Source organism: Xyrauchen texanus, chromosome 22 (genome assembly GCF_025860055.1).
Source record: "Xyrauchen texanus isolate HMW12.3.18 chromosome 22, RBS_HiC_50CHRs, whole genome shotgun sequence".
In the NCBI taxonomy this organism is placed as follows: Eukaryota; Metazoa; Chordata; class Actinopteri; order Cypriniformes; family Catostomidae; genus Xyrauchen; species Xyrauchen texanus.
In genome coordinates, this window is record NC_068297.1 from 2,536,811 (window position 1) to 2,560,435 (window position 23,625).

A 23,625-nucleotide genomic window follows, 5' to 3' on the forward strand; every position below is an offset into this window, starting at 1 on the left:
CAACCCCAGAACAACAGCAAAGGACCTTGTGAAGATGCTGGAGGAAACAGGTTGACGAGTATCTAGATCCACAGCAAAACAAGTCCTATATCGACACAAGGAAGAAGCCGCTGCTCCAAAACCAACATAAAAAAGACAAACTACAGTTTGCAAGTGCACATGGGGACTAAGATCTTACTTTTTGGAGAAATGTTCTCTAGCCTGATGAAACAAAAATGTGAACTGTTTGGCCATAATGACCATCGCTATGTTTGGAGGATAAAGGTTGAGGCTTGCAAGCCGAAGAACACCATCCCAACTGTGAAGAATGGGGGTGGCAGCATCATGTTGTGGGGGTGGCTTAAAGTTTATCAAGCGCTGAAACTTTGCCGAGTGAAGAACAATCTGGAATCATGTGTAACAGTCACATGAAATCCTGAACGTCCTCCAAAATGTCACATTTACGTGATACCTGCGCTGAAAAAGCTAGATGCACCGCAACCAATGAAACAGAACGCAGATGTCTCAAGACTCAATTTTGAGTTTGAGATTATTTTATATTTTTAGAAGATTAAAGCTCTTTTTAAAGGAATGTTCCAGGTTCAATACAAGTTAAAGTGCTGGGTGCTCGCTGTCCTTTTCTGCATATCACGGTGCCGTTTTATGGTCCGTTCTGCATAATGCAGTGGCTCATTTTTGCTTATCGCGGCCCATTTGGCATACTTCGCGACCGACACACCAGCCCGCTCGATTCTCCCGCTGGCCAGACCGCCCATGATTAGCACCAAAGTGCATCGGCCCACCGGGAAAATGCCCGGTATGCCAGATTGCCAGTCCAGCCCTGGGTGCAACGGTCAAAGACCTGTCAAGCATACACTATTAAACTATTTAAAAAAAAACAGTGCTGCAAAAACATGCTTGGTGTGAACAGCCCCTCACTCCTCTGTTCGAGTGAGTCTATAACTGAGAGCGTGTGTGAAAACAGTTATGTATAATAATATATAAGTCTTTATCATATACAGTATACATACACTAGGGTTGCCCGGTATATACATCGGTCTTTGAAACAACACGATCATCAGGTTTTGTTCATGCTCCAGTGCGTGCACTTAAGGCATTAGGGGGACTTTACGAATAGCCTACAAAAAAATGTATTTACAAATTTGCAGCTTCTCACTTGTTCTGCTTATAATATAATTTTTTAATAAAACTATTATATTGAAGTATTTTCTCTAATGGTCTCAGACTTTTGGACACCACTCTATATGTGGTTAGACATCCAGATAACGTTCTCTTCATCTTCTACAGTGCTGTAGTGCTGGATGGGAAGATCTACGTGACCGGCGGTATCGTGAGCAGCGAGGGTCCAGCGCTGGGAACCATGGAGGCCTTTGACCCCTGTGCCAACATGTGGACGCTACAGCAAAGCATGCCCTGCCCGCTCTTTAGACACGGCTGTGTGGTTATTAAGAAATACATACAGAGCGGATGATGCTGACACATGTGAATATGACTCTTCTGCACATTCACGCCCGGGATTAGACGTGCTGATACAGAAGCCTGTCTCACTCTCTCTCACACACGCACCCACTGGGAATGTAGAAGCTGATCTGCTCAGTTGGGCGCACACAGGTCTTTATGTAATATAGTGCACCTGACAGAGCTGTCACTCCACGTTTGTTGTGGCTCTAGCCTTAAACTGTGTGGCCATTTTCACTGAAGTACGAAAACATTTTGATTTGAACATAATTCCTTTTTATCTCCATTAACAAATTTCCGTAGCAGTTTTTGCATTGCAGGAGTCGTCATTGCTAACGTTTGACTTTTACACCGTCTGGTTGCAGGAAACCGTGTAAGAGTTCACTCAGTCGCACTACTGTTTCATCATCTCACTTCAGAAGCACTTTTTAATACATGGACACAATGTGACGCACTGAAACCCTGAATGTAAGTGTACAAGCTTAAAGGAATAGTTCACCCCTGTCGTTGTGTACTCACCGTTTTGAGTTTGCTGCTGTGACTAGGAACGGTCAAGCTCCAGAAGTGCCAAAAAGCACCATATATACCAACAATTGTCCACAGAACTCGTGTGCAATGTCTCCAGTCTTCAAAAGTCATACAAACGCTTTCCATGACGAACAGACCAACATTTCAATCATTATTCAGTGAAAATCTTGCCCTCTACCGCGGCCCTCAAATCACATTCGTGTTCAATGTTTAGTAGTTTACTTCTGAAATGTAATCTGGTACGAATACACGTTGTACAAAAATTGTAATCAGTAAGGTAATCTTTTAGATTACATTTTCTAGGTAATCCAATATAGATTACTTTTAGATTACTTGTTAAATTTTTTTGTGAAAATGAAATTTTACGTATATCAAGTAGAGGTCAATCGATAGGTAGATGGTAGAAAAAGGAAGATAAACCAGGGCGTCCTGAGTGACTCCAGCCAGGTCTCCTAAGCAACCAAATTGTCCCGGTTGCTAGGGAGGGTAGAGTCACATGGGGTAACCTCCTTGTGGTCGCTATAATGTGGTTCTCGCTCTCGGTGGGGCGTGTGGTGGGTTGTGCGTGGATGCCGCAGAGAATAGCGTGAAGCCTCCACATGCACTAGGTATGCGCGGTAACGCGCTCAACAAGCAACGTGATAAGATGCGCGGATTGACGGTCTCAGACGTGGAGGCAACTGAGATTCGTCCTCCACCACCCGGATTGAGGCGAGTCACTACGCCACCACGAGGACTCAGAGCGCATTGGGAATTGGGTGTTACAAATTAGAGAGAAAAGGGGAGAAAAAGATCAAGTACCAATTTACTCTTCTTTCATTAAAGGAATTTTCCAGGTTCAAAAGTTAAGCTCAATCAACAGCATTTGTGACCACAGAAATATCATTTCAATGCAGTATTGACAGTGGAAGTGGTACACTGGGTGAACTATTCCTTTAATTAAATATCTTTTACTTTTATCATAAGATACTAATTAATCAGACGCAGGAAGAGAGTATATTAGAGTGATTCTCTAACCGTGAGGAGTTTGTGAACAATAACACCGGTGGAAATAATCTCACCTCCCTTCAACACCATCCAGGACCGGGACGTGAATGCAGACTGGATGCCTCAAACCGAACGGATGTGAAAGGTGTAGCTTTGATTTAAGTTTCACTTTTTTCTTGCACGCTGCCAAAGCACAAACAGGAAGTCAAAACAGGAAGTGTTTGCCTTTATTTCCTCTGCATTGCCAAATGGTGGAGACGGCACGACACACTCTCCAAACCGGGACAAACAATCTCAATCTCTGTAAATGAAAGGAAAGTTTATTTTAGAAACTGTACCTGTTGACAAACTGTTTCTGGATAAATGTATAGTATGTTGAAGAAATGTATTGTACAAAAAAAAACCAAGCTGTTATTGTTTAAATTAATGATGTCGTGCGTAATCATTAATTAGGACAATAACATGTATGCAGAATACAATGTACATTCTTAATGAAAGCGTTATTGGTGTCTCGTTTTTATGACCGTGTCTGATAAAATTTCTCTTGAACAAAATGATATTGGTCACCAACACTCATTAAAAACACAAATCATTCGCTTTTAAGGATGGAGGGTATTTTTGGGAACCAACAAATGATTTCGATTAATGTACTATGGCACCTAAAACTGATTGCACACTAGCCACACTTAAAAATGTCTGAATGTTATTGCATAAGATAAGGAATGAGGATCGTGAGGAATTTAGCAGGTTTGGTTCCAGTTCTGATTCCTCCAATGAACCCTTAACGGTTGCATTGACTATTCTTTTAGTACTTTTTAGGAAGAAATATCGGAAAAGAAAAATATGCAAATTCTTATTGGATTTATGCCAAATGATGATATCATTTCATATTTTATAACAGCATATTCTTCCAATACATTCAAGCGTTATATATTTTGCTGTGTAGATTCAGAACAACCGACTCATTAGAGTCATCCGTTTGGGAACTGGACTACACTGGTTGGACTGTGTTTTTCGAGCTATAGACTCTAAAGGAACCAGCTCATTAGAGTCATTCTTTCGGGAATCAGACTACACCGGTTGATTGTGTCAGCTGGTTCGAATAACTAGCTATTAGAGTCATTCTTTCGGGAATCAGACTACACCGTATGTTTCGTGGAGTAGATTCAGAACAACTGACTCAGAAGAGTCATCCGTTTGGGAACTGGACTACACTGGTTGGACTGTGTTTTTCGAGCTATAGACTCTAAAGGAACCAGCTCATTAGAGTCATTCTTTCGGGAATCAGACTACACCGGTCATACTGTATGTTTCGTGCAGTAGATTCAGAACAACTGTTTTATAAGAGCTATTCGTTCAGGAAACGGACTGGTCACATTGTATGTTTTGCACTAGAGTTTTAAAATAACCGACTCATAAGAGTCATTTGTTTGGGAAACAGACTACATTGATCGCGCTGTGGACTAAGTTTCGAGCTGTAGATTCAGAACAACTGACTCAGAAGAGTCATCCGTTTGGGAACTGGACTACAACTGGTTGGACTGTGTTTCACGCTATAGACTCAAAGGAACCAGCTCATTAGAGTCAGTCTTTCGGGAATCAGACTACACCTGGTTGGATTGTGTTTCGAGCTGTAGATTCAGAACAACCAGCTCATTAGAGTCATTCTTTCGGGAATCAGACTACACTGGTCATACTGTATGTTTTGAGCAGTAGATTCAGAACAACCAGACTCAGAAGAGTCATCCGTTTGGGAAGTGGACTACACTGGTTGGACTGTGTTTTTCGAGCTATAGACTCAAAGGAACCAGCTCATTAGAGTCATTCTTTCGGGAATCAGACTACACTGGTCATACTGTATGATTCATGCTTAGCAGTAGATTCAAAGATCCGGTTCATAAGAGTCATTACTTTGGGAAACGGAGTGGTCGCGCTGTATGTTTCGTGTTGTAGATTCAAAAGAACTGACTCGTAAGAGTCATTAATTTGGGAAACCGATTACATTGGTCAAGCTGTCAGCTATGTTTTGCGCTGTAGATTCAAAACAACCAACTCTCAAGTTGTTTGAGTAATTTGTTCGGGAATCGGACTGGTCGCATTGCATGTTTGGTGTTATGATTTGACACCAGTGACTAAAAATTGCTCAGAAAAGTGAAGTTAGTTCTGTGAATAGCTCCTGCAGCATTTGAGCGCAGATTACACTTGCTTTCATGTCTTGTTATATATATTGCAATGTCATTCACACGTTTGTAAGTATTACTTGATTGTCCATATTCTCTTTAGAACTGCTGTAATGTTATGAAGTGCCACCAAAGAATATGTTCTCCATAATTCGGCATCGACTTTAACTAGTGCGTGACGCATCATTCCGAACATTACAGGTGAAAGTGACTTTCTCCACCTAACTTCCGTCACCTATGCGATAACATCCTAAGACTTGATTATTATGATAATGTAGGACCATCTTATCATCATCTCAGATATATTATATTGGCTTATGCCCTCAAGCTCTCACGCAGCATGAATGAAAATGCGCTGTTGGCTTTGTGCCGTCTTTTGGCATTCTCCAAATGTTCCCTCCCAATATTTACTGATGTGGAACAGTTCATTTCCTCTGTGCTGTTGCACTGGCCTCCCTCCCTCTCCGCCTGAACAGCCGGCTGTCTAAATAGCATTAAAGAGTCGAGCCGTGTGACTGCAGGCTGGCAGGATCCGTAAGTGCACACGGCATCTTCCTGCACCTGTCTCTCTCCATCTCCTGCCACAAGCTCGTGGGCCCGTCCTTCAGATAATATATCACCATCCCATCCATCAAGATGAGTTATCAACCCCTTCTGGCATTTAAATAAACTAGGCCACCATTCCTGTTTCTTATATCCTGTGGGTATGTTCACTGTGCAAACTCCGTTTTTATGGATCTGTGTTTGGGAGGCATGTTATTGTGTTCTGATGCGGACTGACACGTCTGGATTCACATTAAACCTCTTTAACAGATGATGCCAGTGTGTGTGTTTGCATGCACATCAATGCACTAATAATGACCAAAAATCTGAGATCTAGTGTGTGTAATTTATTTTCATACTTTTGGGTATATCAACCAACACATGGCATGCTTGCAGTTGCCTATCCCCACAAAGCATTGCAATTTAAACTTTAATTTTTTAAACATTTTCACGTTTGTTGAAAAGCTAGTGGCCAATTGGCCAATGCATTTGCCATAGCCAATTTGTACTCTCATTTGGGGCATACAGAGGGTTAATTTTGGGCACTGTGTACAGCAGAATGTAGGGATTTTATTCTTGTTTAAATGAGGAAAGGTCTGTGTTTAGAAATGTAAACGGGAACAATGCATACTGTTCATATTTTATTGAACAATAGCTCAGTGTGAGTTTTGGCCTTGTTTGTCAGACCCCAACAGTGACGTTCCAGACACACAATTCCTTCAGGAAAGCTCGACTTAATACAAGGTACAATTACAATCCTTAAGGGAACAGTGTGCACACGCTCAATTATTGCCATTATTCTTACCAAATGCACCGCAGATGATATGTGCATACTGGATTATGGTGCGAGGACCCTATTGTTCTTCTAGGCGTTTATTATTATTACGATTATCTATTTTTATTTAATTTATTTTACCCAAATGAATCACATTTTTGAGGGCCTAAACATATTCGAAAACTCATGAAACTTTGCACATGCATCAGAAGTGGTGACATTTACATCTGATATGGCTTTCAGAATTAGGTGTGGTAAAATGGCTCAATAGCGCCACCTACAAACATTCAACAATGTGCGCTTTACGCTACGTTTCACCTACACATACACATATGAAAATCAGTACACATGTATAACATGCCAATACCTAAAAAAAAGTCTCTTGAACCCATTCTCTAAACTTAACAGGAAGTCAGCCATTTTCATTTTTCAAAAAATTTTGCTCAGTTTTTGCCATTTCCAGGCCTCGTACTTTAACAAACTCCTCCTAGAGATTTCATCAGATCTACTTCATATTTGGTAAATATAATCTAAAGGCCTTGGCGATGCTAAATTGCGAAGCTTCTGAGTTTTCACTGCACGGCGCGGCCGTGACGGTCTGACAAATTTCTATGTTTCGCCATGAAAAAGGAAAATGTTGTAACTCAAACATACAATGTCCAATCTGCCCCAAATTTCACATGTTTGATAATAGTCCTGGCCTGAATAAATCTACATGCCAATATTCAGTTATAGTCATAGCGCCACCTACTGGCAACAGCCAACTGCAGGTTTTGTACTTTAACAAACTCCTCCCAGAGATGTAATCAGATAAACATTATATTTAGTCAGTCTTAATCTAAAGGCCTTGGTGATGTTAAATTGAGTTTGCGTTGAAGGGCGTGTCCGTGGCGATATGAAATGAGTCATATTTCTGAGGCCTAAACATGCTTGAAAATTCATGAAGCTTTGCACACTTCTCAAAAGTGGGGAAAATGTACATCTGATACTGGTATTAGAATGAATTGTGGCAAAATGGCTCGATAGCGCAACCTAAAAAATTTCAACGAAGCAGCCCTCACGCCACGTTTCACCTACACATAAGAAAATCAGTAGGCGTATGTAGTGCCACCTACTGACAACAGGAAATGACATGTTACACTGTGAGTGTATCTTAACAACATTTAAGTGCCACAAAATGCTAAAAAAAAAAATGTTTGTATTGACATTCCCCTGGCACAGCAGCCCAAACGTGCATCATGGTGTGAGGGCACGTTCATCGCTGCTTACAGCTTTAATTTGATGTTTTAATTTTCATAAATTAAAGAGATAATGTAACAAATCAGGACAAATGTGCGTAGAACAGGATTCATTATTTTCACATTGAAATATCATGAGATACAGCTGGCAAACACATATTGTGCCACACATAACAAATAATTTTCTTAGGCACTTATTGAGTCTAAATTAGGGATGGGCATTTTGTGTACTTGAGTACTCAATACACTTTTGGTACTTGTACATTATTATTATTTTGCATATTTTATTACAATTTTGGCATTTGTGTTTGTCTGTGTGTGTGTGTCTGTGTGCGCACTTGTGTCTGTCTATTTGTGTGTGTGTGTGTGTGTGAGAGAGTGTGTGTCTGTGTGTGTGAGAGAGTGTGTGTGTGTGTGTGTCTCTCTCTGTGTGTGTGTGTCTCTGTCTGTGTCTCTGTGTTTGTGTGTGTGTGTGTGTGTGCGTGCGTGTGCGTGTGTCTCTCTGTGTGTGTGTGTGTGTGTGTGTGTGTGTGTATGTGTGTGTGTGTGTGTGTGTGTGTGTCTGTGTGTCGTGTGCGTGTCATGTGTGTGTCTGTGTTTGGAGAGTGTGTGTGTGTGTGTCTGTGTCTCTGTGTCTCTGTGTGTGTGTGTGTGCATGTGTGCGTGTGTCTCTCTGTGTGTGTGTGTGTGTGTGCGTGTGTGTGTCTGTGTCTCTCTCTCTCTCTCTCTGTGTGTGTGCGTGTGCGTGTGTCTCTCTGTGTCTCTCTATCTTTGTGCGTGTGTGTGCTCATCTGTGTGCGTGTGTCTGTCTCTCTGTGTGTATGAGTGTGTCTGTCTGCGTGTGTCTCTCTGTGTGTGTGTCTCTCTCTCTCTGTGAGTGTGTGCGTGTGTGTGTCTCTGTGTGTTACACTATTTATAAGAGATATATTGAGGAATACTAAAGAGGTGTGGGCACAACTCCAAAAAAAAAAAAGTTTGAGGTACAGGGGGTGGAATATGGTTCCGGGTCTCCCGAGGTAAGTGTTTAAGGATTAATGAAATCAAAAACCAAAGTGTTTATCACCGTAAATGTTCGAAATGACTGTTTCTGTCGCCTTCAATTTTTAGTCGAGCATGATAAGCATGTGCTTTGATTCTGAAAGAAACCGCTGCATCACACATTTCTTTGCCTAATGATTTTGACTAAATTAATTTCTATTCCCAGATCTGGCAACACTGTAACTGGTATATCACCCACCCTTAGCACAGAGTACTGTCATTTTATTTACACAGAAGAAAGGTTTGGAACGACATGAGGGTCAGTAAATAATGGCATAATTTTCATTCTCATCTCTTTATAAACCTTTATGACTTTTGAATGCATCAACCTTGTGTTAACCCATTCAAACAGCATCCATACAGTATCATTTATAGCTGTATTTTTCTTTATTTCACTGCATTATTTGTTTACTACACCCATCAACAGTAAACATACCCAAAGATAGGGATACGCCGTTGATTGAAGATAAAAAAAAACAACAAGAAATGCAAACTGCATCTCTTTGGTGAACTGAATGTGTTTCACTAAACTATTGACCTCAAACTGTCTGCTACTGCGTCAATTTCATTTGCTCTGTAAACAGCTCCAAACCGCATCTAAACACAACATCGCCTCTGAAGAGATGAAGGTAATTAGCCTTCCTCATTTAGACCTTGATTAAAGTGGAGGAGGTGCGGTCAGGCACTCAAGAAAGAGCCACGAGAGTAAATTATACATCACTGGCTCTCGTTGCAATGGATCTTGAGAAGATGGCTTTTCTGCATCCATAAATGTATGCTTTAAAATTATGTTTTACTGTGTATATTTTCATCCAAGATGCATCCCTTCATTAGCATTCCATTAGCAGTAAAGGCTGAGCGGTAATCAAGGGAAAATGAGAACACTTCAGTTTCTTATGTGGCTCTTCGTTAAAGACGGAGACTCTTGTGAAATGGGTTCAGTGACCTTCTGTTGAAAAGCAGAGCTGTTCAAGTATTGGGAATTTGATGGCTGATGATAAGAAGACACTGTTTGTTTGGGTTATTTAATATTATTTTTGTCATCCAGACAATTGTTCATATTTAAGGGGATAGTTCACCCAATCAAATTTTTTGTCATCATTTACTCACCCTCAAGAGTTTTTCCAGGGTTGGATCGGCGCACTTGAGCACATGCACACACTTGAAAACATTTTGATCCCTTAAACGAAGTTGTACTCTGAGTTGTACTCATGCAGGACAGGACTCAACTGGTGGTGGTGGGGTGGTGGAGGTTGTCGTGTTAGCACACTGAAACAGCACTGTGATAGATTGTGAGCAGACTTATAAAGCAATGGCTTATATGTGTGTGACAGGGCAGAGGGCGGGGCCGGGTCGTGATTTTACACACCCGGTCCCTTATCAGGCTAATTAAGCCTCCGAGAGGGTTAAAGGCCGACTGTGGATGGTGGTGCGATAGAGAGAGAGATCGTTTAAGGACTGCTGACCGTTGTGTGTTGAAGTTTTTCATTCAAAATATTATTTATATTGCCAAGATGGTTCTCAGATATCCGTAGCTTGATCCTCAGCTGCTACTCCACCCTCTAGTGGACGACAGCCGTGCCTCCCCGGGCGGATCGGAGGCAGTCCTCCAGCCCTTGGCGGACGGAACGCCCCGCCACATTCTCGGGGAACAGAAGGGGTCTTCCGCTCCAGGCGGTCGGCAGTGAGCCCCTCCCCGCTCGCGGTTGGCGGTCTCATACCCTGCCATGTTTCAGCGGCTGGTAGGGTCTCCTCCGCCCCTGGCAGCGGCTCTGACTGCTCTAGGCGATTCTCTAGGAGCCCCTTCTTCCCTCATGGTCAGCGACCAATTCCTCCGCCTCCAGGCGGCCGAGCTCCTCCGTCCTCCGGAAGACGGCCCTGGCTGCTCCATTGGGCTGGATGGTAGCGGCGAGAGCTCCACTACGGCATATCCCTCCTCCTTCCCGGGTTTTCAGCACCAGTGTAAAGGGAGTTCAATCAAAAAGGAGGAGGCAAGAACCGGCTTGACAATATAAATAATATTTTAATGAAAAACTTAAACAGAAGACACAAACATCAACACACGACGGTCAGCTGCCCGTAAACGATCTCTCTCTCTATCGCACCACCATCCACAGTCGGCCTTTATCCCTCTCTGTGGCTTAATTAGCCTGATAAGGGATCGGGTGTGTAAAATCACGACCCAGCCCCGCCCTCGCCCTGTCACAATGTGATTGGCTAGGAATTACACCGCTAATGGTGCGATGAAGTACAGCTGCTAGTCTTCAAGCTAGAACTACGCTCAATGACCGCTAGTAGCACTGTATCAGCTAGTGAAGTAAGTACAACCTCTGCTTGGCCTTTTTCACAATGGAGTCAATGTGGGTCTCCCACTTCAGGTCCTGTGAGACTGTAGAGCCCAGTAACCTGAATGGCTCCACTGCTGCTACAGTGCTTTTCAGAATGGAGAGCGGGGTCTATGTTGGGGTGTTCCTCCTGAAGTCCACAATCATCTCCACTGTTTTCAGCATGTTCAGCTCTGGGTTGTTTTGACTGCACCAGAGAGCCAGCTGTTCAACCTCCCTTCTGTATGCAGACTCATCATCATCTTGGATGAGACCGATGACAGTAGTGTCATCTGCAAACTTCAGGAGCTTGACAGAGGAGTCCTTGGCAGTGCAGTCATTTGTGTACAGTACATCCCTGTATTACTTTGTGTTGCAGAGAAGAAAGTCATACAGGTTTGGAATGACATGAGGACCATATATTTCCTCCAATGAATCATAAATCAATGTATTTTTGTTGCATGATGTTGTTCTATACCAGTGAGGATTCATTAATGCTGGTGTTTGTTTCCTTTGGGAGAAGGTTGCTCTTTGTAAGATGGACCCACTAAGGACCTGTTAACTTCCCAAGAAAATATGTCTCCTATATAACACCAACAAATGTCTCTCTTTGCATTTTCGGTGGTTATAAATGATGGTTCTATATTTAATGACATTAAATGACATCCGTTTGGCAATATAACGGCTAGCTATATGTCAGTCTTTTTCTTCTAGGCCAAGATGAAAGGTGATAATTGGTACATGTGATATGTAATGAACAGATATCTGGTCTGATCCAAGTCTCTCCACTAAACCCAGGAGACTGTCTGTTCTATATTTATTAGTACAAAAGGAAAAAAACAGGGAAAACAGGCTAGTCCAACACATGTATTGTTAATAACTTTTCACAAGTTCTCATGATCACATATTTCTGCAAGATGTAGAAGATGGGTAGACAGTAAAATTTCTATGTGATATTGAATAAAGAAAAATTATGAATGTGTCATATCATGGAAAACATTATTTGTCTTGCTGTGCTGTTCACAAATCAAAATTTACTTTTTATTGAAACTACAAAAATGCAGTTATAAATCTTCATAGTGAACGCCATTTACTCACCGTAATGACGTTCCAAATGACTTAGGGTTCCCAAGTCACGGAGAACCTTTAAATTGGAAACTGCAGCCAAATGTGTAATGAAGCACATCATTTCAGTTTTGCAAAAAAGTTGCAATGTTCGCTTGAATTTCATGAGACCAGGCTAAAAAAAACATATAAAAGTATTCAAAATGATCTGTGCACTCTTTTATTGTCCTATTACAGCTTTCTGTGAGTAACAGTCATTAGGGTTAGGGTTAGGGTTACTATTAATCTTCCCCTCTGCCAAAGTTTGAAATCATTCAAGTATAGATTTTTCATACTTGGTTTATCAGACATGCGATAACCAATGCCATATTTTGTCATTGACTTTAAATCTATGAATATTCAATTAAGTCTCAAGTAACATGAGAAATAATCTGCATGTGTAATCATTGGGAAAAAAATATGGCTTAAAATAGTTCTAGTTGGAGCAAAGAATAGTTTCTTTTCCACCATTGGGACAAACGGTTATCGTTGTGAATCTTTACCGTTCCTTTCTGATCCGGGCCAGTTGGCATAGTTATGGTTTCTTTTTTCACCCTGGTGCTTGAATGCATGTAACAAATACAGTTAAAATGGTGACGGCATGAGAGGTAAACATTGAAGTGAGTGTGCAATGGAGGATTCCAGTTTTTAGGACTGGTTTTACCATCCATCCATCTTCAACCGCTTATCCGAAGTCGGGTCGCGGGGGCAGCAGCTCCAGCAGGGGGCCCCAAACTTCCCTATCCTGAGCCACGTTAACCAGCTCTGACTGGGGGACCCTGTGGCGTTCCGAGTGTGGAGATGTAATCTCTTCACCTAGTCCTGGGTCTTCCCCGAGGCCTCCTCCCAGCTGGACGTGCCTGAAACACCTCCCTAGGGAGGCAGCCAGGTGGCATCCTTACCAGATGCCCAAACCACCTCAACTGACTCCTTTCGACGCAAAGGAGCAGCGGTTCTACTCCGAGCTCCTCACGGATGACTGAGCTCCTCACGGATGACTCATCTCTAAGGGAGAAGCCCGCCACCCTTGTGAGGAAACCCATTTCGGCCGCTTGTACTCGTGACCTAGTTCTTTCGGTCATGACCCAACCTTCATGACCATAGGTGAGGGTAGGAACAAAAAGTGACCGGTAGATCGAGAGCTTTGCCTTCCGGCTCAGCTCTCTTTTCGTGACAACAGTGCGATAGAGCGAGTGCAATACCGCCCCCGCTGTCCGGATTCTTTGGCCAACCTCCCGCTCCATTGACCCCGAGGTACTTGAACTCTTTCACTTGGGGCAATACCTCCTTACCATACCCGGAGTACGCACCCCATAGGTGTCCTGCTGAGAAGACTGGTTGCAATAAACATGCAGTAGTCAGAAGTTTTTCTAAGAAATATTAAATGATTAGAATATATCTGGAAGATCAATCGGCAAACTTTATCTCGAAACAGCTGCCTTTGGACCGAGACAGCTGGGACAGGCCTACATAGGACCAGCGGCTATAGAAGATGAATGAATGGATGGATGGAAACTTTAACTCTGGTGAACTCTTATTATATGGAGGGGTTGAGGGTGAACAGATGATGGTGCGCGTAGACCAATCTGTGGGAACAGGAGTGTCAGGCCCGCCCACATGAGCAAAACAAATATTCAAGTTAATATGCACAAATGAAAAATTTGTTTTCTTGTTTTTGGCTATTTCTTTTTAAATTGAAAAACGAGCAGATACAGTATATATTGTTGTGATAAAGACCATAAATGGTAATGGTAAATGGGCTGCACTTATATAGCACCTTTTTAACCTTAACGGTATTGGAAACGCTTTACGCTGTGACTCATTCACCCATTCACACACACATTCCTACACCAATGGCGGCTGAGCTGCCATGCAAGGTGCTAGCCTGCCATTGGGAGCAACTTGGGGTTCAGTGTCTTGCCCAAGGACACTTCAGCATGTGGAGTCGTGTGGGCCGGGTATCGAACCACCAACCCTGCGATTAGTGGCTGACCCGCTCTACCAACTGAGCCACAGCCACCCATATTACATTTCTCAACATAGCTAACTTTGCCAGCTACATAGAAACAAATAAGTTACCTTGGCATTGGCACTTACTGAAGGTGAGGCTGAGAATGGTTTAGAGGAAATGCTGCTGTAACCGTTCATCATTGTGCTTAGTACCGTTCGGCCGATGGTGGATAATTGGCTATTGTCACTTTTCATGTTGGCTTATGATTGGTGGGATTTTAACATGCTCCTCAAGAACTATCAATGAGATTTCCATTTAAACTCAGCCTCGAATGCACACGGATAACTTTTCCTCCTTGAATAAGCTTTCAGCATTTAAATCCAATTATTAGATTCTCCCATAGATACAAAGTGCACAAATAAGAACAGTTAATCTCTCTGTGTGTGTGTGTGTGTGTGTGTGTGTGTGTGTGTGTGTGTGTGTGTGTGTGTGTGTGTGTGTGTGTGTGTGTGTGTGTGTGTGTGTGTGTGTGTACACGTGCCCAGGGTTATTTTAGCTCCACTGAAACAGCATGACTATTGAGTTTTGTTCACTTCATAGAGCTCAATGTATTCGGCAATGCTGATGCAAGTGAAAAAGTCCATTTTACTCCGCATGTGTTGTGGAAAAGTGCATCCAAATGGCCCCTTCACATCAAAAGCGCCACTTACTGTACCAGAGTAAAATTGACAAGTGTGCAAACGGTGAGTATTTGCTAGGGTTGTGCACGGTTATCATTTTTAACATCCAAGGTTTTATGAACGGTTAATCCATATCTTCATACATACTAATTCAAATGAAAAAATCTTGCATTGAAGTCAAACAAAATAATCAGACTGTCACTGCCTGTATATGCACGGGCAGGTTCACACATCCATGAGGCAGCAAACACAACTATTATCACGTGTGGAGTTACAGTGCTGCGGTTTAATAGCCTCTTCTGGGTGCTTTGATTTTTAAATGGTGTAAATCGAATTACTTTGAACTTGTCTAATTATTGTACTAAATATGCACACCAGACCAAAAGGAGAAAAGCACCGTCTTACCATTTAATAAAGCAATGAAATGTTGCTCTGTGAAGAACAAACTGGAATCATGTTTAATGGTGTATCAGTCACATGTAGTACTCTTCAGTAGGCCTATAACTAATCTATAATTCAAAAACAGCGCAGATGCACAAAAAGCATGTTTGAACTGCCCCTAACTCCCCCTGTACTCGAAAAACCTGCGTAGAATAACAGAATAGTTATTTTGTTATTCGAATAGTGGCGCATCAAACGGTAATTGCATCACTTTTGATCTTAAGGGGCTATTTGTCTTCAATTTGAATCATTTTTTCGCATCACGTCCGATGTGAAATGGCCTTTAGGATGTTGCCGTTTTCAATTTCCCAACGTCATCGTTTTCCAAAGTTCAGTGTTTGGTGTAATGCATTACTAAATAATGAATTACTGTATTAAATTACTTTCTTAATTTTTACTCTTAATTTTTAAGTAATGGAATAACAGTTACTTCTGATGTAATTGTGTTAAATATGGTATCAGTAGACTCAATTATATCCATCCATCCATCCATCCATCCATCCATCGTTTTCTAATTTCAAACTGCCCCTTTAAATTCTCTGGCCAGTTCATGAATAATTTATTAGATTGTATATGATTTATTTGAAAGAATTAAAAGAACAGTTTCATGTCTATCCTTGTAATTTTCATCTGGTCGAGGTTGATCAGGGTTTATGAAAGTAATAAGTAATGCAATTACTTTTCAAACAGAGTAATTAGTACAGTAGGCCTAATCTAATTACACTGTATAAGATGTAATTAGTTGTGAGTAATTTACCCAAAACTGCTGTTTATATACCCTGACTCCTAATATCTGAAGAAAATATCTGTTTTCGGAACAATGTTGGTACATTCTAAGGGGCCATTCACACCGCACACGTTTTTGCGACCGTCCGTGCAGCTTTTCAATTGTTTTTCAATGTATGCATGCGCTTGACTGAGATCTTTGATCGTTGCATCTTGCTGTTATTTTCTTTAGCATCTTGTGCAGGATTGCTATGTTTTTAGATGCCGTGCCAAGTCAAAAAGAACTAAAACAGTGAAAAAATGCGTCACCTGCGTACTGTTAAATGTTGAGTTTTTCAGCACAAGGCCGCATGGTCGGATGTATAGTATAAATGTTTGCACAGCAATGACAGAATGACTGCAATATTGATATCAAACAATTCGTCACCATCTAACTGCTTAGATGTGTGGTACAGCTGTGCTTACACAAGTGTTTCCAGGATTCTTCTGGAAACGGTTTGCCATTACCGCAGATGGTGACAGCTTTCCCGCCAATTCCTCCGAGGATCATTTGCATTGATGTATGCAGACCGCCATTCCTTTTCCAAGAGCCATTTTGTATGTCCGTGCCGGCTCCTTGAATTTTAAGCGCGGTAAGTAACTCACTCATCAATGGACCGGTTTATTGGCTTCAGAATTATTCATAAAGTGCCACCAGTCGTCAGATACGTCCCTTGGCTCCAAGTCGTTTGGGTCAATTTGAATGATCCGTGTCACATTACGTAATCCAGACATGTTAAAATGCCGGCACTTTTTGTTTCCCTATAGACTCGAGGAAAAGGCCAAGAGTTTAGAGGCAAATGACAAATGAATAGAAAAACATGGAGCCACAAGCTGTTTTTGAGGAAAAGAATCAATTAGTATTGATGTGAGGGTTATTCAAAAGTCTCTAGCGAAGGGGAAATCTATATTTATAGTCACACTTTTAAAAATAAAGGTTCCTTTTTTTTTGCACCAGAGGTTTGGGAAATAAACCTTTGTGGAAGCCATTTCAATTAATACAATTTATGAATAAATAAACCTGCCTTAGACGTTTATATATTTACGAGTTCCCTTGTTGGCAAAGTCAGCATAAGATTGAAATGAGAGGAGTGCCAGGGTGTTCAGTGTATCTTGAGGCATTTCTGTTCTCAGGTCGTTTTAGAAAGTCTTAACTTGCATGTTCAGACCGAGAGAGACATGCATGAAAACTGAACAACTGCCTGAGCCTTTGTGAACACAACCACACTCCAGCACATCTTATCTGGACTGAATGCACCATTGATTGGGGCACATTCCCAGCATAGCAGCGCTCAATAAGAAAGACCCCATGTTGATGTAGAAACCAACATCCCCTCAATCGTGTAGATGCACACAATGAAGGCCAAGATGTCACGCAATAACAATAACAGCTGTCTGATTCTTCCCCGGCTAACAAGCCCCCATGCACCGTCTACAGTCTGGTTTCGTAGCTAGTTTTACCTCAGCTTTTCCCCACGGACAAATCTTCCTCTTTGGCGTCTGGTATCTTCTGGAGGCATCAGTGTTGCCGTTCTTTCTCATTTTGTCAGATCTTGTTGAGGTTCAAAACAGGAAATTTGTTTCGCAAATGGCAGTCGTATTGAAAGGAAAACAGGGCGAGTTGTTTGTTACTGCGTGAGTCGAATATCAACATGATGACTTAAGAAAAGTGAGATCTCAATTTACAGAATGATGTTGGAATGCCATGTCATGAAGGGATTCGCTTTGGGAAAACCGGTCTCGTTGTAGGTGCATTGCAGATTGATGTTGAATGGACAAGAGGCTGTAAACAGGTTATTTTGGGTTCGCCGTGCTCCTCTTGGAGTCTATGGGAGCTTCATTAGTGGGTTTTTGCATTGGATCTGCATCTGATTGACTATTGGACATTGATCTTTCAATCAGTGTGTTTAGGTCCCATCTGAAAGCCTGGCTTTTCTATATGATGTCTAGTCAAGCTCTCAAATGTGCCTGATATAACAGCCAGTAACTGAAAAGGCGATGTTCGTGATTTACAGTGTTGAGTGCAGATTGTTTGGCGGCTCTGAGATAAACACGCATTTATGGGCTATTTGACTAAACGCATTTATTTTAGTTAGAAGATTTCACTGTTTGAGTTATAAACAGTGCAGATACCAAAAACAATAGTCCATGCTTCCCCACTTTTGAAAAATGCAACACTGATATTTATTATGAAATTTGATTTGAACTGTGAATTGCTTGTAATGTTTACATTGTACATACCATAGACTGTAAAATAAAGATGGCCGACGCCCCTTCGCTCTTTTCCATTGGTGAGAACTGAAGCCGCCAGTGTCCCGATATGGCGCTGACATCTTGGGACTCGAGTCTGCGCAGTTGCGATTTCGGGACCAGACCTGCGCAGTAGTGAGCAGGAAGTAAAGCCGTGAAATCAAGGCCCCGCCCTCACTCTCGCTGAATCATTCGCAAGCACACGCCCCTGCACTTTTGACTTTGACTTATGACAGTGTGAAATAATTAATTATAGAAATGTAGATATTAAATTTAAAGCACCAATCTCATCAGTCCTCCGAAGATCCCGAAACAAATGTCAGTTGGTGCTTCAGTGACTACTTCGCTCAGAGAACCTGTCAATCACAGCTGTCAATCATGATGTCACAGCAGCGTTTTTATAGCATCAAATAACTAAAACTTATTTTGAAAACAAACACTTGAAATGACATCAACGTGATAGAAAGCGACAGTAAATGACAGAAACTATCTTTGGAAAAAAGATATGTGAAGTGTAATTTAATTGTTTAGTTGGTCTCACGTCCTGTTGAATAACATGGGGAGGCGGGGTTTATGACCTATACTAGGACCAGTCACCGGGGGTGATCCAGACGTTTTGGCTTCACTTTTGAGGGCTTGTGCGACACGCTTGGTACATACCTGTATTTTGTGAATGCATTTAGACTATGATGCAACAATGCTGAAAATGCCATGCATACTTGTCTTGCTCTTTGAATTCTGCTTTGACACATTTCGGTATGCAGTGATGCTTATGATGATTTGAATTTGGGTGAAAGCATCTGCTTTTTTGTATTTGCATAGTTTATTTTAGGGTCTTAAAAATTCGACTCTTCTGATGATACGAACTCTCTTCTGAATAACAAGAACCAGTGGATAATTTCTATTATCTTTTTTTTTTTTTTTTTGCCATTTCAATCACTGAAAAAAGTTTTAGATGAGCTTCAGAATTCAAAAGTGTCAATTGGGACTTTTAAAACTATTAATTAAAAAAAGTTTGCGTTTGAAGATTGTTGAAAGGGTCTTGAGGGAGACATTTGTCCAACAGCTCTGATAACCGAACAATCCTCTTTTATTATTATTTTTTATATATATATATAAATATATTTTACACTCCAGGGAATCAGCGACTTAGTAAATCTTTTGGCCGCCTTTCCAGAGAGAATGTAGAAGAAAGAGTGAAGAGTTTCACACTTCCAAAAGCGGTAAATAGAGAGTGTGAGTGAAAAGGAAAAGATTAAAAGACTGTGTATGGTCTGGTGTTACTGGGAGAGCGGAAATAGAAAAGTGAAACATTTATATGGAATTATCTTTCTAATGGCTTAGTGTGTGGATGGATAGTACAGTTATGGAAGAAAAGGAGAGGGAGCAGGTGGGTGGATTAAAGGGTTTCAACACCCCCATGTTTCAGCACAGCTGAACTTACCACATTTTTAAAAGATGCACTCAAAGTGGGTGTGACCAGCAGTTGAGTGACAACTGTCTGATCCAGTCACTCATCTTTATTTTAATAACGCAGTTAACAGCACCAACTATTTTCACAATTGCTCATAACAGAATGAATTGAGGTTAACACACTCACATTATGGATCCATCCATCCATCTATCCATCCATTCATTCATATCTATCCACCTATTAATTTCCATCCATCCATCCTCGATGTTCATTTCAAACCAGGAAGAAGAAAATAGCCAAAAAAAATCCCTATATTGAATCCTAAAATGAAACATGACTAATGTTGACATTCTCATCACTTGTGTGCAAGACATATACCCAAGGGCGATTTGGCTTTAATATTGGGGGGGTTGTACTTGCTTGTTTTGATTACCTGCCCCCCATCCCACCTGGAAACTACGCCCCTGTATATACCTGTTAACATCTAAAAAAAACTGTGTTTTTTGGGGGGTTTTCCACTGTGGATAGTATCTGGTGCCTGACACTTTTTTTAGTATCACCTCGGTCGAGGTTCCAAGCGAGCTGAGCCGATATTAAATTTAACATCAAAATCCTGCAGATCACTGATTGGTCAGAGAGAATCATCACTACCAGCGTCACTGGATTTCTGACATGTGACATCAACCCGCTAGTTTTAAAGTTAGCTAACAGTGGTAACATTATAATTTGTTCACGCGACTTTCGAATTGTGAAAAAGAAATGGCTGTGCACAAAACAACGAGGTGCAGATGGTTCACTCATTAGCAACGAACGAAACGTAAAAATCTTTGAGGAAGTGTCTCAGCTGTTGCCCGCACACGGCTACCACCGGACCTGCCAACAGTGAAGGGAAAAGTAAAAAACTTAAAACTGACTACAGAACCATCAAGGAAACGTGGAAGTGGTTTGACCAAATGGATGCTATCTAAACCGGCGAGCAATGGGCTGGAGAGCGCCCTGGACTGGTGTTGATCCATGATGGAGGATGGTATGTTTTGTTATGTTAACTCTATATGTTAACTCTATACTCTGCTTGAAAGCTTCACTTTATTTAGTTGAGCAGCTACTGGAAAGCTTCTAAAACAACTACGCCAATTTAACTGTTACACTTGTGTAAAATCACCATGCAACATCTGCTTTATGCAGCACAATGAGCTAGTAGCTAACAGCTAGCGGTCGTGTTATTGTTTTGGTCAGTTTGTGCCGTGTTTAAGATGATGTCACTGCAGTAGAGGAGGCACAACTATGACGATCAGCCTATAATCCCACCCACGTTGAGGCGGCACTAAACTGCAGTGGCAATGCAAGCTCAGAAAAGTAAAGCGAGTACAGTTGAGGTGAGTCGAACCATAACGTGCCATGACAATGCAATGCCCTAGACTTGATTTTCCATTTCTGGTATGAAAAATGAACCTGAAGCAATATTCAAATCGTTTTAACATCTTGTTCTTGACTTATTATTTGATCGGACCGCCAACTGTTTATACGTTTTACACCAAATTGTATAAACAAAAAACAAAACAACAATGTTTAATTCTGAAATGAAGGCTGTGTTAAACTAAACATGCAACATAGTGAGGTCTTTTCACAACAGTGTAGCATGCTGCTGTTTAAAATACTCATCACTGCATACTGGTTACATGCATGCTATTTATTTTTATAGTGTACAATATAGTACATTATATGAAGTCAGCAGTATGCTAGTTTTTCCATCCAGTTCCCATTTTTTCAGCTCATGTGCACACATGCAATTGCTGCAATTCTGGCTTTAAAAGCAGAAATTCCTTAAATTTGATTTAATAATTTCTTTTGCATGACTCAAATGTTAACAATGGCAAATTGAGGATTGTTGGCAGAACTCATGGATTACTCTAAAGATGATTGTTTGTGTTAGCATTCAAGCGTGGACAGCTCAATGCAACGATAAACAAATGAATGTCCTTCAGCTGCTAATAACAGACATCAGGACAGCACATCCTCTTCAACAGAAACACGTAAACAGTCGCGCACGTTAGAGAATAAGAAGCACTGTTCTTCTGTCTGAATGGATATTGATGTTGTGTAGGTGCTGAAGTAATGACTTACTCTTTTGATGGCCATCAAGGGAACATAATGTATAATACTGCTGGCTGTTCGAGACAAATAATTCCCACTGAAATCTTAAGAAATACCAAATTATATTATGAATCTTTTGCATTGTGTTATTATTTTCATGACATTTAAGCAAATTGTCACTACAGTAATGTGAGAAAAAAATAAGATATTGTATTTCAATTTGATGCATTGTTTGTATGTATTGTGGTAACATTTAATTTAGTGTCTAAATGCAGCTATAATTAAAAAAAACAAATAGACAAAGTACAAAACAAGGTAAACACCAACCATACCAACATACATGAAACGGGATCAAAACACACCAACTGACAAAAACTGAACAGAAATCAGGGCATTATACACACACACACACACACACACACACACACACACACACACACACACACGAGGGTTAATGAGTGAATTAAACACAGGTGAGAACAATAGGGAGCAGCTGGCAGTGATGAGGGCAGGGAATTATGGGAAGTGTAGTCCAGGGGAAACAGATGACGGGGCAAAACAACAGTGAATCGTGACATACTGCCTTTAAGTAGTGCTGATTTTATAATACAGTAATGAGAATCTAATGACAATCATATAAAACTACAATATCTGGATGCATTACTGTATCTAGAATTTAACACATATTATATACACTCACCTAAAGGATTATTAGGAACACCTGTTCAATTTCTCATTAATGCAATTATCTAATCAACCAATCACATGGCAGTTGCTTCAATGCATTTAGGGTTGTGGTCCTGGTCAAGACAATCTCCTGAACTCCAAACTGAATGTCAGAATGGGAAAGAAAGGTGATTTAAGCAATTTTGAGCGTGGCATGGTTGTTGGTGCCAGACGGGCCGGTTTGAGTATTTCACAATCTGCTCAGTTACTGGGATTTTCACGCACAACCATTTCTAGGGTTTACAAAGAATGGTGTGAAAAGGAAAAACATCCAGTATGCGGCAGTCCTGTGGGCGAAAATGCCTTGTTGATGCTAGAGGTCAGAGGAGAATGGGCCGACTGATTCAAGCTGATAGAAGAGCAACTTTGCCTGAAATAACCACTCGTTACAACCGAGGTATGCAGCAAAGCATTTGTGAAGCCACAACACGCACAACCTTGAGGCGGATGGGCTACAACAGCAGAAGACCCCACCGGGTACCACTCATCTCCACTACAAATAGGAAAAAGAGGCTACAATTTGCAAGAGCTCACCAAAATTGGACAGTTGAAGACTGGAAAAATGTTGCCTGGTCTGATGAGTCTCGATTTCTGCTGAGACATTCAGATGGTCGAGTCAGAATTTGGCGTAAACAGAATGAGAACATGGATCCATCATGCCTTGTTACCACTGTGCAGGCTGGTGGTGGTGGTGTAATGGTGTGGGGGATGTTTTCTTGGCACACTTTAGGCCCCTTAGTGCCAATTGGGCATCGTTTAAATGCCACAGCCTACCTGAGCATTGTTTCTGACCATGTCCATCCATTTATGGCCACCATGTACCCATCCTCTGATGGCTACTTCCAGCAGGATAATGCACCATGTCACAAAGCTCGAATCATTTCAAATTGGTTTCTTGAGCATGACAATGAGTTCACTGTACTAAAATGGCCCCCACAGTCACCAGATCTCAACCCAATAGAGCATCTTTGGGATGTGGTGGAACGGGAGCTTCGTGCCCTGGATGTGCATCCCACAAATCTCCATCAACTGCAAGATGCTATCCTATCAATATGGGCCAACATTTCTAAAGAATGCTTTCAGCACCTTGTTGAATCAATGCCACGTAGAATTAAGGCAGTTCTGAAGG

At 41.4% G+C, this 23,625-nt stretch overlaps 1 pseudogene; it reads left to right on the top strand.

Annotated features, from left to right (window-relative positions):
* LOC127662438 (kelch-like protein 29) overlaps positions 1-3,440 on the top strand; it is a 145,137-nt pseudogene extending 141,697 nt beyond the window's left edge.
* Positions 3,441-23,625: the final 20,185 nt, after the last annotated feature.